This window comes from Salvelinus alpinus, chromosome 12, assembly GCF_045679555.1.
Source record: "Salvelinus alpinus chromosome 12, SLU_Salpinus.1, whole genome shotgun sequence".
NCBI lineage: Eukaryota > Metazoa > Chordata > Actinopteri > Salmoniformes > Salmonidae > Salvelinus > Salvelinus alpinus.
Window position 1 is genome coordinate 43,191,128 of NC_092097.1, and position 13,500 is coordinate 43,204,627.

Sequence of the window (13,500 nt, forward strand, 5' to 3'; positions counted from 1 at the left end):
AAATCTTTTCATTCACTGTTGACTTGCTATTTTCACAACTTGTCAGGCAAGACCTCAGAATAAAAGTTTAATTCAACACAAGTACTCTTGTGACACCTCCTCAGTTGTTTCCAGAGGCTCCCTTGACTCCTGTGAAAAGGACTCGCCATCATGAGGCCTCTGATAGTTAGTCATTCCTCCTTTAAAAGTTGCGTCATACTGCAGCACACCTTGCGGGCTGCTGCAACATTCTGTGGCACATTATGTATTTGTCGGCCATTTTTTTCTGTTTCTGCGAGTTAGTGCTAGTTTGAACAGCAGAGGGAATCTTTGAGAAGCATTTGATAATCTTCCATATTGGCATTACCAGAGAATTTAAAACCTTTTTTGTAATACATAGTATATGGGATTGATCTTAAAATCTCTCTGGGATAGGGGGCAGTATTTTCACGTCCGGATGAAAAGCGTGCCCAAAGTAAACTGCCTGCTACTCAGGCCCAGAAGCTAGGATATGCATATTGTTAGTAGATATGGATAGAAAACACTCTGAAGGTTCTAAAACTGTTTGAATAATGTCTGTTAGTATAACAGAACTGATTTGGCAGGCGAAACCCCGAGCACAATCCATCCAGGGATTTCTTTTTTTGAGGTCTGTCAATCTGTTTTCCGTTAGGTTTCTATGGCAAGCCCGTTTTAATAGAAATATGCTTGCAGTTCCTATGGCTTCCACTAGATGTCAACAGTCTTTAGAAATTGGTTGATGTTTTTCCTCTGAGTAATGAAGTAGCCCTTTCCTTCCTGGGTGTATAGCCAAGTGGACTGTTTTGTTTGGGGCGCATGACCTGGAGCTCGCTTGTAACGCTTGTCGTGGTTGGAAGAAGAGGAGGACCAATGCGCAGTGTGGTAAGTGTCCATATTGTTTTAATACGAATAAATGAACACTGAACAAAAACAATAAACCGACAAACGAACACTCCTGTACGGTGAAACAAAAACCAGCACAGAAAATACAACATAGAATGCCCATCCCAACTCACGCCCTGACCAAACTAAAATAAAGACATAACAAAGGAACTAAGGTCAGAACGTGACATCGCTCCACTTTCATTTTATCCGCTATTGAACACAGTTTATCCCGTCTTAAATTTGATCTATTATTTACGTTTTAAAATACCTAAAGTTGGATTAGGAAAGTTGTTTGAAATGTTTGGACCAAGATTACAGGTAATTTATTAGATACTTTGTAGTCATGTTGGGCGAATTGGAACCAGTGTTTTTCTGAATCAAACGCGGCAAATAAATTGACATTTTGGGGATATAACGACGGAATTAATCTAACAAAAGGACCATTTATCCTTTTCCCTCAAAACTAATGAGGTGTTTTTGTGGATAGCATCAAGACCTCTGCTGCCACACTTTTAGTTGTGGTTATGTAACGGAAGCTTTTCTTTGCTACCTGACAACTTTACGGTTTTTACTTTTTAATTACCGTTTATATTTTTAGTTTTTCCATTCAACTTTTTCACTCCGGACGCTTTATCTGGACATGGTTCGTCAGCACCTTCAACAGCCGAAGCTAAGTAGTAACATTAACATGGTGCCTTCTAATTGCAGTCGCTGTACTCATAATATACAGGAGAACGATCGCCTTACGGCGAGGATAGCTGTGCTGCAAGCCCAGCTTAAGACGCAATCGTTAGGCAAGGGTAATTTCAGTGTAGGAAAGGATGAAACAGCGTCTGTGCCACCAGTAAGTACAGATAGTAGTATAAATCCCCTCGCACAGTCCCCGCAGCCGGACAACTTTCTCATGGCTTCTGGAGGGAAATGCTGCAGGAATGCTCAACCGGTGTCGCTTATTCAGCCGACAGAAAATTTCAACCGGTTCTCCCCATTAAGCATCGAGTCGGAGTCTGAGCCTTCTCTTGTCTCTACTCCTCCCGTTACGGGGTCTGAGACGCCGAAGCTTCCCACCATTAGCTCTGACAAATTGAAAACCCTAGTCATTGGCGACTCCATTACCCGCAGTATTAGACTTAAAACGAATCATCCAGCGATCATACACTGTTTACCAGGGGGCAGGGCTACCGACGTTAAGGCTAATCTGAAGATGGTGCTGGCTAAAGCTAAAACTGCCGAGTGTAGAGAGTATAGAGATATTGTTATCCACGTCGGCACCAACGATGTTAGGATGAAACAGTCAGAGGTCACCAAGCGCAACATAGCTTCAGCGTGTAAATCAGCTAGAAAGATGTGTCGGCATCGAGTAATTGTCTCTGGCCCCCTCCCAGTTAGGGGGAGTGATGAGCTCTACAGCAAAGTCTCACAACTCAATCGCTGGTTGAAAACTGTTTTCTGCCCCTCCCAAAAGATAGAATTTGTAGATAATTGGCCCTCTTTCTGGGACTCACCCACAAACAGGACCAAACCTGGCCTGCTGAGGAGTGACGGACTCCATCCTAGCTGGAGGGGTGCTCTCATCTTATCTACCAACATAGACAGGGCTTTAACTCCTCTAGCTCCACAATGAAATAGGGTGCAGGCCAGGCAGCAGGCTGTTAGCCAGCCTGCCAGCTTAGTGGAGTCTGCCACTAGCATAGTCAGTGTAGTCAGCTCAGCTATCCCCATTGAGACTGTGTCTGTGCCTCGACCTAGGTTGGGCAAAACTAAACATGGCGGTGTTCGCCTTAGCAATCTCACTAGGATAAAGACCTCCTCCATTCCTGCCATTATTGAAAGAGATCGTGATACCTCACATCTCAAAATAGGGCTACTTAATGTTAGATCCCTCACTTCTGTCACGTTCCTGACCTGTTTTCTTTTATTTTTATGTGTTAGTCGGTCAGGACGTGAGTTTGGGTGGGCAGTCTATGTTATGTGTTTCTATGTTGGTTTTGGGTGACCTGATATGGTTCTCAATTAGAGGCAGGTGGTTTACGTTTCCTCTGATTGAGAGCCATATTAAGGTAGGTGGTTTCACATTGTTGGTTGTGGGTGGTTGTCTCCTGTGTCTGTGTATGTTGCGCCACACGGGACTGTTTCGGTTTGTTTTGTTCGTTCTGTTTTTGTGTAGTCTGTTTTTCCTGTTCGTGCGTTCTTCGTTACATGTAAGTTCTTACGTTCAGGTCAGTCTAAGTCGTTTGTTGTTTTTGTCTCTATTTCAAGTGTTCTTCGTGTTTTCGGTTTTGTTTAATAAATATCATGTCAAGTTACAACGCTGCGTTTTGGTCGAATCCCTGCTCCTCCTCTTCGGATGAAGAGGAGGAGCAGTTCTTTATAGTCAAAGAACTAATCACTGATCATAATCTTGATGTGATTGGCCAGACTGAAACATGGCTTAAGCCTGATGAATTTACTGTGTTAAATGAGGCCTCACCTCCTGGTTACACTAGTGACCATATCCCCCGTCCATCCCGCAAAGGCGGAGGTGTTGCTAACATTTACGATAGCAAATTTCAATTTACAAAAAAACTAAAACATTTTCGTCTTTTGAGCTTCTAGTCATGAAATCTATGCAGCCTATTCAATCACTTTTTATAGCTACTGTTTACAGGCCTCCTGGGCCATATACAGCGTTCCTCACTGAGTTCCCTGAATTCCTATCGGACCTTGTAGTCATAGCAGATAATATTCTAATTTGTGGTGATTTTAATATTCACATGGAAAAGTCCACAGACCCACTCCAAAAGGCTTTCGGAGCCATCATCGACTCAGTGGGTTTTGTCCAACATGTCTCTGGACCTACTCACTGCCACAGTCATACTCTCATACTCTGGAATAAATGTTGTAGATCTTAATGTTTTTCCTCATAATCCTGGACTATCGGACCACCATTTTATTACGTTTGCAATCGCAACAAATAATCTGCTCAGACCCCAACCAAGGAGCATCAAAGTCATGCTACAAATTCTCAGACAACACAAAGATTCCTTGATGCCCTTCCAGACTCCTTCTGCCTACCCAAGGACGTCAGAGGACAAAAATCAGTTAACCACCTAACTGAGGAACTCAATTTAACCTTGCGCAAACCCTAGATGCAGTTGCACCCCTAAAAATGAAAAATATTTGTCATAAGAAACTAGCTCCCTGATACACTTAACTTCCGGGTTGGAGCGAGCGGTCGCATTCGCACTTTGGTCCGCAGGTAGTATAACTTTTCATTACATTTCATTACATTTCATTATAGTACAACGGTTTGATTTGTCTAATCTTAGCAATTTCTTCTTAGCTAGCTACATAGCCGTCTTTGTATCAAAGATAATTGCGTAATTATCGTATTCCGTCGTCCTAACGTAGTCTACACTGCTATCTGCCCAGCAGCTAGCCAGCTAGCAAACGTCTACCGAATAGCAGCACTGTAGAAACTATTACACCCAACTGAACGACTTGATTAGTGTAGTGTTAGCTAGCTACATAGTTGTCTTTGCTGTCTTCGTATCCAAGATAATTGTGTAGTTTAGAGTGTGTAGTTTTAGAGTGATTATCTTAATTTACCGAGGTTAGCTAGCCAGCTATTTGTTGTCCTTAACGTAGGAGACACTGCTAGCTAGCCAACAGCTAGCCAACGTCTACCGAATAGAACTTCCGCACTCAACAACCCGGTCGCATTCCACTTAGCTCCACAGGTAGTATCACATTTTCATTTCATTTCATTACAGTACAACGGTTTGATTTGTTTGATCGTAGCTAGCTACATAGCTAGCTACATAGCCGTCTTTGTATCAAAGATAATTGTGTAGTCTAGAGCGATTTTCTAGGTTAGCTAGCCAGCTATTGTCGTTCTTTTAACGCAACGTAACGTAATCAACACTGCTAGCTAGCCAGCTAGCCCCCGAATAGCAGCACTGTAGAAACTATTACACTCAACGGAACGACTTGATTAGTGTAGTGTCAACAACGCAGCCACTGCCAGCTAGCCTACAAAGTCAACAACGCAGCCACTGCCAGCTAGCCTACTTCAGCAGTACTGTATCATTTTAATCATTTTAGTCAATAAGATTCTTGCTACGTAAGCTTAACTTTCTGAACATTCGAGACGTGTAGTCCACTTGTCATTCCAATCTCCTTTGCATTAGCGTAGCCTCTTCTGTAGCCTGTCAACTATGTGTCTGTCTATCCCTGTTCTCTCCTCTCTGCACAGACCATACAAACGCTCCACACCGCGTGGCCGCGGCCACCCTAATCTGGTGGTCCCAGCGCGCACGACCCACGTGGAGTTCCAGGTCTCCGGTAGCCTCTGGAACTGCCGATCTGCGGCCAACAAGGCAGAGTTAATCTCAGCCTATGCCTCCCTCCAGTCCCTCGACTTCTTGGCACTGACGGAAACATGGATCACCACAGATAACACTGCTACTCCTACTGCTCTCTCTTCGTCCGCCCACGTGTTCTCGCACACCCCGAGAGCTTCTGGTCAGCGGGGTGGTGGCACCGGGATCCTCATCTCTCCCAAGTGGTCATTCTCTCTTTCTCCCCTTACCCATCTGTCTATCGCCTCCTTTGAATTCCATGCTGTCACAGTTACCAGCCCTTTCAAGCTTAACATCCTTATCATTTATCGCCCTCCAGGTACCCTCGGAGAGTTCATCAATGAGCTTGATGCCTTGATAAGCTCCTTTCCTGAGGACGGCTCACCTCTCACAGTTCTGGGCGACTTTAACCTCCCCACGTCTACCTTTGACTCATTCCTCTCTGCCTCCTTCTTTCCACTCCTCTCCTCTTTTGACCTCACCCTCTCACCTTCCCCCCCTACTCACAAGGCAGGCAATACGCTCGACCTCATCTTTACTAGATGCTGTTCTTCCACTAACCTCATTGCAACTCCCCTCCATGTCTCCGACCACTACCTTGTATCCTTTTCCCTCTCGCTCTCATCCAACACTTCCCACACTGCCCCTACTCGGATGGTATCGCGCCGTCCCAACCTTCGCTCTCTCTCCCCCGCTACTCTCTCCTCTTCCATCCTATCATCTCTTCCCTCTGCTCAAACCTTCTCCAACCTATCTCCTGATTCTGCCTCCTCAACCCTCCTCTCCTCCCTTTCTGCATCCTTTGACTCTCTCTGTCCCCTATCCTCCAGGCCGGCTCGGTCCTCCCCTCCCGCTCCGTGGCTCGACGACTCATTGCGAGCTCACAGAACAGGGCTCCGGGCAGCCGAGCGGAAATGGAGGAAAACTCGCCTCCCTGCGGACCTGGCATCCTTTCACTCCCTCCTCTCTACATTTTCCTCTTCTGTCTCTGCTGCTAAAGCCACTTTCTACCACTCTAAACTCCAAGCATCTGCCTCTAACCCTAGGAAGCTCTTTGCCACCTTCTCCTCCCTCCTGAATCCTCCTCCCCCCCCCCCCCCCCTCCTCCCTCTCTGCAGATGACTCCGTCAACCATTTTGAAAAGAAGGTCGACGACATCCGATCCTCGTTTGCTAAGTCAAACGACACCGCTGGTTCTGCTCACACTGCCCTACCCTGTGCTCTGACCTCTTTCTCCCCTCTCTCTCCAGATGAAATCTCGCGTCTTGTGACGGCCGGCCGCCCAACAACCTGCCCGCTTGACCCTATCCCCTCCTCTCTTCTCCAGACCATTTCCGGAGACCTTCTCCCTTACCTCACCTCGCTCATCAACTCATCCCTGACCGCTGGCTACGTCCCTTCCGTCTTCAAGAGAGCGAGAGTTGCACCCCTTCTGAAAAAACCTACACTCGATCCCTCCGATGTCAACAACTACAGACCAGTATCCCTTCTTTCTTTTCTCTCCAAAACTCTTGAACGTGCCGTCCTTGGCCAGCTCTCCCGCTATCTCTCTCAGAATGACCTTCTTGATCCAAATCAGTCAGGTTTCAAGACTAGTCATTCAACTGAGACTGCTCTTCTCTGTATCACGGAGGCGCTCCGCACTGCTAAAGCTAACTCTCTCTCCTCTGCTCTCATCCTTCTAGACCTATCGGCTGCCTTCGATACTGTGAACCATCAGATCCTCCTCTCCACTCTCTCCGAGTTGGGCATCTCCGGCGCGGCCCACGCTTGGATTGCGTCCTACCTGACAGGTCGCTCCTACCAGGTGGCGTGGCGAGAATCTGTCTCCTCACCACGTGCTCTCACCACTGGTGTCCCCCAGGGCTCTGTTCTAGGCCCTCTCCTATTCTCGCTATACACCAAGTCACTTGGCTCTGTCATAACCTCACATGGTCTCTCCTATCATTGCTATGCAGACGACACACAACTAATCTTCTCCTTTCCCCCTTCTGATGACCAGGTGGCGAATCGCATCTCTGCATGTCTGGCAGACATATCAGTGTGGATGACGGATCACCACCTCAAGCTGAACCTCGGCAAGACGGAGCTGCTCTTCCTCCCGGGGAAGGACTGCCCGTTCCATGATCTCGCCATCACGGTTGACAACTCCATTGTGTCCTCCTCCCAGAGCGCTAAGAACCTTGGCGTGATCCTGGACAACACCCTGTCGTTCTCAACTAACATCAAGGCGGTGGCCCGTTCCTGTAGGTTCATGCTCTACAACATCCGCAGAGTACGACCCTGCCTCACACAGGAAGCGGCGCAGGTCCTAATCCAGGCACTTGTCATCTCCCGTCTGGATTACTGCAACTCGCTGTTGGCTGGGCTCCCTGCCTGTGCCATTAAACCCCTACAACTCATCCAGAACGCCGCAGCCCGTCTGGTGTTCAACCTTCCCAAGTTCTCTCACGTCACCCCGCTCCTCCGCTCTCTCCACTGGCTTCCAGTTGAAGCTCGCATCCGCTACAAGACCCTGGTGCTTGCCTACGGAGCTGTGAGGGGAACGGCACCTCAGTACCTCCAGGCTCTGATCAGGCCCTACACCCAAACAAGGGCACTGCGTTCATCCACCTCTGGCCTGCTCGCCTCCCTACCACTGAGGAAGTACAGTTCCCGCTCAGCCCAGTCAAAACTGTTCGCTGCTCTGGCCCCCCAATGGTGGAACAAACTCCCTCACGACGCCAGGACAGCGGAGTCAATCACCACCTTCCGGAGACACCTGAAACCCCACCTCTTTAAGGAATACCTAGGATAGGATAAAGTAATCCTTCTCACCCCCCCCCCCCCCCCCTTAAAAGATTTAGATGCACTATTGTAAAGTGGCTGTTCCACTGGATGTCATAAGGTGAATGCACCAATTTGTAAGTCGCTCTGGATAAGAGCGTCTGCTAAATCAATCAATCAATCAATTTTATTTTATATAGCCCTTCGTACATCAGCTAATATCTCGAAGTGCTGTACAGACACCCAGCCTAAAACCCCAAACAGCTAGTAATGCAGGTGTAGAAGCACGGTGGCTAGGAAAAACTCCCTAGAAAGGCCAAAACCTAGGAAGAAACCTAGAGAGGAACCAGGCTATGAGGGGTGGCCAGTCCTCTTCTGGCTGTGCCGGGTGGAGATTATAACAGAACATGGCCAAGATGTTCAAATGTTCATAAATGACCAGCATGGTCAAATAATAATAATCACAGTAGTTGTCGAGGGTGCAGCACCTCAGGAGTAAATGTCAGTTGGATTTTCATAGCCGATCATTAAGAGTATCTCTACCACTCCTGCGGTCTCTAGAGAGTTGAAAACAGCAGGTCTGGGACAGGTAGCACGTCCGGTGAACAGGTCCGGGTTCCATAGCCGCAGGCAGAACAGTTGAAACTGGAGCAGCAGCATGGCCAGGTGGACTGGGGACAGCAAGGAGTCATCATGTCAGGTCGTCCTGAGGCATGGTCCTAGGGCACAGGTCCTCCGAGAGAGAGAAAGAAAGAGAGAAAGAGAGAATTAGAGAGAGCATACTTAAATTCACACAGCATTGCTTGCTGTTTGGGATTTTAGGCTGGGTTTCTGTACAGCACTTTGAGATATCAGCTGATGTACGAAGGGCTATATAAATACATTTGATTTGTTTTGATTTGTTTTGATTTGATTTGATTTGTGATGTTTATGGGACATATTGGAGTGCCAACAGAAGAAGATCTTCAAAGGTAAGGCACGAATTACATAGTTATTTCTGAGTTTTGTGTCGCGCCTGGCGGGTTGAAATATGATTGTCATGTGTTTGTTTGATGGGGTGCTGTCCTCAGATAATAGCATGGCTTGCTTTCGCCGTAAAGCCTTTTTGAAATCTGACATGGTGGCTGTATTAACAAGAAGTAAAGCTTTATTTTGGTGTATTGCACTTGTGATTGTATGAAAGTTAAATATTTCTAATAATTTAATTAGAATTTGGCACTCTGCCCTTTCACCGGATGTTGTCAAATCGATCCCGCTGACGGGATTTGATCCATAAGACGTTTTTAAGAAATTTGGCTTAATTTATTTGATTAATATTATGGTGTTTCTATTCCGAGAAAAACAGAAAATGAAAACCTCAGGGTTTCCGTTAGGATGGAATGGAAAATTTGGCGCTGTACAACGTGACGGTCGGGAGTAGGCTACAGCGTAAGAGGATTGGAGGATTCCAAATGAATATCTAAGAGACATAACATTTCCACACTCTAATTGTAGTGTAACCGAACTTTCAGTTGAGAGTACTTGCTCTTTTCCTTCTCTACCGGATGTTGATGCTGTTGCCATGCAACATTTTTCTACTTTGGGTGTGTTCTTAAATTCAATCTGGAGCTCATAAATGTCAGTTTGTAAATTCAGACCGTTTCACTCTAGAAGCGCACACTGGACGTTCAGGCCAAGGAGTAGGGTTGATTTGGCCTTACAACGGTAGTCAAGCACCCAAGCTAACGTTGGCTAGCTTGCTAGCTACTTCCAGACACAAGTGAGACCACTCTGACCATTTTACTCACCCTAGCAGAGCTGGTTAGGCAGTTTTCGTGTTAACCAGAGCGCTGGTGACTGTAACTGTGCTGCTGGAAACAATTTAATTACATTATTTTGCCGACGTTTACTGACACCGGCTATATTCAACGTGTTGAGTGCTCGTAAATTCATTATTCTGCGCTCTGGTACACTCAGACGAGAGTGCTCTGAAATCAGAGTAGATAGCCAGAGCGAATTTACGAAAGCACCTGAATGTCCACTGAAAATGCACATTGACTATACCGTTTAGCTAAGCTAAGAATGGGAATAATCGGGAATAATCAAGTCAATTAACATTGGGTAGTTACAGTTGAAGTCAGAAGTTTACATACAAATACATTTAAAATCTGTTCTTTTACAATTCCTGACATATAATCCTTGTAAATATTCGCTGTCTTAGGTCAGTTAGGATCACCACTTTATTTTAAGTGTGTTAAATGTCAGAATAATAGTAGAGTGATTTATTTCAGCTTATATTTATTTCATCACATTCCCAGTGATTCAGAAGTTTACATACACTAAATTAGTATTTGGTAGCATTGCCTTTAAATTGTTTAACTTGGGTCAAACGTTTTGGATAGCCTTCCACAAGCCTCCCACAATACGTTGGGTGAATTTTGGTCCATCCCTCCTGACAGAGCTGGTGTAACTGAGTCAGGTTTGTAGGCCTCCTTACTCGCACACACTTTGTCAATTCTGCCCATACATTTTCTATAGAAGTGAGGTCAGGGCTTTGTGATGGCCACTCCAATACCTTGACTTTGTTGTCCTTAAACTTCTTGTCAATAGGGGGGCGCTGTTTTCAGTTTCTAAAACTGTTTGAATTATATCTGTGAGTAAAACAGAACTCATTTGGCAGCAAACTTCCAGACAGGAAGTGAAAAATCTGAAAACGATGCTCTGTTCCAGGGCCTGCCTATTCAATTGCCTAATATTTATCGATATGCATGCACTTCATACGCCTTCCACTAGATGTCAACAGACAGTGGAAGGTGGAATGGGGTGTCTAGCTTGATCTGAGGTCGAACGAGCCTTTGGAGTGGGAGGTCAGGAATTTCCTTTGTCTACCAAGGCGCGAGGCGGGGCTCGACATTGGCTTCTGAAAAGCGTTCGGTATACACGGCTAATATCTCCGGCTCTGTTTTTATTTGATACATATTAGAAAAACATCATAAAGTAGGTTTTTTCAACCGAGTTTCATCAGTTTATTCAACGTTTAATGGGACTTTTGGAGTTTTCCGTTCTTTGCGTCGAGAGAAGATGGGCATGTTCGCGCCACATGGCTAGCTAAGGTTGCTAATTCAACAGAAGAAATGGACATTCTAAAACCAAACAACGATTTATCCTCGACCTAGAACAATTTATGATGTTATTTCGTATTTCTGTGGAAAATCTTATTCCTATTCTCTGCCGTTTTGGCGGGCGCTGTCTTGCAATAACGCAAGCTGTTTGTTATGGGAAAGTTATTTTTTTAAATCTAACACGGCGGTTGCATTAAGAACCAGTGTATCTTTCATTTGCCATACAACAATTATTTTTATGTAAAGTTTATGATGAGTTCTTTGGTCAGATTAGGTGAGTGTCCAAACTAGCTCCGGACATTCTGGTGAATCGATGCTACATATTCACAATGTATAACCACGGTTTGCAGCTCTAAATATGCACATTTTCGAACAAAACATAAGTGTATTGTATAACCTGATGTTATAAGACTGTCATCTGATAAAGTTGGTCAAGGTTAGTGATTAATTTTATATATTTTGCTGGTTTTTGCGAATGCTATCTATGCGGTGAATAAATGCGGTTGTGTGTTTGGCTATTGTGGTAAGCTAATATAATGCTATATTGTGTTTTCGCTGTAAAACACTTAAAAAATCGGAAATATTAGCTGGATTCACAAGATGTTTATCTTTCATTTGCTGTACACCATGTATTTTTCATAAATGTTTTATGATGAGTATTTAGGTATTTCACGTTGCTCTCTAATTATTCTGGCTGCTTTGGTAATATTTTTGATGGTAGCTGCAATGTAAAACTATGATTTATACCTCAAATATGCACATTTTCGAACAAAACATACATTTATTGTATAACATGTTATAAGACTGTCATCTGAAGTTGTTTTTTGGTTAGTGACTAATTATATCTCTATTTGGTCGGTTTTGTGATAGCTACCTATGCGGTAGAAAAATTGTGAAAATATGCGGTTGAGTCTTTGGCTATTGTGGTTAGCTAATAGAAATACATATTGTGTTTTCGTTGTAAAACATTTAAAAAATCGGAAATGATGGCTGGATTCACAAGATGTTTATCTTTCATTTGCTGTATTGGACTTGTGATTTCATGATATTTATATGCTATTATTTACTTGTGGCGCTAGGCTATGCTAGTCAGCTTTTACTGATGAGGATGCTCCCGGATCCGGGATGGGTGTTAAGTAGAGGTTAAGCCATTTTGCCACAACTTTGGAAGTATGCTTCGGGTCATTGTCCATTTGGAAGACCCGTTTGCGACCAAGCTTTAACTTCCTGACTGACGTCTTGAGATGTTGCTTCAATATATCCACATAATTTCCCCACCCATCTATTTTTGTTTGATCAGACCAGAGGGGATTTCTCCAAAAAGTACGATCTTTGTACCCATGTGCAGTTGCAAACCGTTTCATTATTTCTCTATTTAATTAATCATGTAACAATTAACTCATTAGGAATTTGGGGCACCATGGAAAAAGTTTTTTTAATGAGTTACCGTTTCCAAAATTAACTCAAGAATATATAGATATCATACCAGTCATCAATTAATAATTTCCTCATATCAGTCTCATTCTGAACATCGTAGACTTCGTAAATCTGCACAAACTCGGGTCTCACTGATCATTCCGTACCACACAAATGTATTTGATTACTTATTTACTAACAAGCAAAGTGATAACACAAGATACACATACACACACGGTATAGGTTATTGATTATAATCTTAATACGATGACAAATCCCTAGCAAACTACTACATTATGACACTGGTTACACAAGATGGAGATCTAAACAGAGAGAGAGCGAGAGAGAAAGAGAATAAACACTTGGATACATTTGTAAACTACACTTAGTTTAGCCCTAATACCTTGCCCCGAACTGCTGCTCTTATGGGTAAGAAGTAATGTATGTATTTACTTGTTGAAGGTCTTCATCGGGTATCTCTGTTGGGCCCAGGCCTTCGTGGGGCGGGTTACGCTTGGTTATAAGGGTTCGACGGAGGCCTCGTTCTTTGGATGGCATTCTCCTTCATTCTCGGGTGTAAGTCTCTGATTGTCCACAAGATGTCACATTGTCCTTATTAGTTGTCTGTTTACTTGCACTCATCCTGGAAGAGTGGTCTCCTGAGGACGGCTAATCAGCCGTGTCGATGATTCCAGAGTGGTGATGAAAGCCGTGTAGACAAACAATGATTTGAAGAGAATAACCGGATGGTCTTGATTAAATTCAACTTCTTAGATACAGCTACTCAACCGTTGCATTGGTTCCTTTGCCTTCTTCAACTTTGTGTTGCGTTTCGGGGTTGTGACTAATCATAGACCTCAGCTGCAGCTCGTAGTCATCCTAGTCTATGTTAATTCTTAACTCAAATGTTTTAAACCCTCGGGTAGAAAGGGGGCATTTACATCAATCGGACACACGCTCTGGGTTCCCTGGGGCGTGTCTAGGTACGAGGC